Source organism: Sinocyclocheilus anshuiensis, unplaced genomic scaffold (assembly GCF_001515605.1).
Source record: "Sinocyclocheilus anshuiensis isolate Anshui unplaced genomic scaffold, SAMN03320099.WGS_v1.1 scaffold2547, whole genome shotgun sequence".
NCBI lineage: Eukaryota > Metazoa > Chordata > Actinopteri > Cypriniformes > Cyprinidae > Sinocyclocheilus > Sinocyclocheilus anshuiensis.
The window spans coordinates 39,673-40,904 of record NW_015558692.1 but is presented as its reverse complement, the minus strand read 5'-3'; positions in this window follow the sequence as shown (position 1 = coordinate 40,904).

Sequence of the window (1,232 nt, the reverse complement as noted above, 5' to 3'; positions counted from 1 at the left end):
CCTAAAGGATAAACTGAAATTCCAATAGGATTTTTTGACAAGGGGTGCATTCACAATATCAACAAAACGTTGTGATAATGAAAAAACAAAAACTCTTTCATTATGTAATCCCTAAAGATGCATTTCTCTCTAAAGGCACGTCCAATGAGGAGATGGCGAGTCATTTTTTCATCACCATCTAAACTATAAAAATAAGGAAAAGCCTTAAATAGGCCCGATTATATTTTTTCAGATTTTTATGTTGCTCTGCTCTGAATACCTTCAAATTTAAAGGATTTGCTGCAATGCAATTTTGTCTGATATGTGAATTATTTATTGGGCAATTTTTTTTTTATCCATGCAGCAAATGCTTTAAAAACAGCTTTAAAAATTACTTTATTGCATTCCAGATGATTTTAAAGAACGTTACACTAAAATTTTACGGGTGGCTTGAATGTAAAACATTGTCATGAATTCGTTGTATTCCCATTTGTAAAATAGACTACAAATTAATTGCTGTAGTCTAACTCGATCTCATGAAAGTGCGTATAGCACGATTTTCTGTTTCTATTTGGCGTAATGTTTATACGCAGAAATTGACTTTGGCTTGCAAAAGACTGATAAATTCATAATTAATGGCATGGCTGGTTCAGTAAAGTACAGAAATACGGGACACACTGGCTTATAAATTACTGCTGAAATGTTTGCGGGGCAAATCTCAGGTCAGTCTGAGCGCTCATGTACGCACAATGCGTACAGCTGTACACCTGCACTGTGTGTATGTGCTTGTGGGTATTACATTTGTGTGTGGTTGTTGCCGCTAAAGTTGGCCATGATTCGGGACATGGTGTTGATAATTTTTAGACCTCTTTCTTATCTAGTCTCTTGCTTTTCGGAGAGGAATGCGGTTGCCGCGATTACTGGGTTACTGTGCTAAAAACAAAAACAAAAATTGCGGTAATTTTAGCACCACAGCGCTGAAACACTCAATGCTTCAGATAACCTCGCCTTCTGTGCTTTGCAAATACAATAGGTAACACATGCTGATGACTGTAAAATTCAACACGATTAATTTGGTACTTCTGGTGTGTTAGAGAGAGACGCACGCAAAGAGTTTAAATTTGAGTTTCTATGTTCAATTTATTATAAGAAACTGATAAGATACTGATTTTAGTTGGTCTAAATTAAGTAGGTTAGGCACAAATTTGCTTATATGGGTTCCCTTCTAGACACGAGCACTGTGTGTTTGTGTG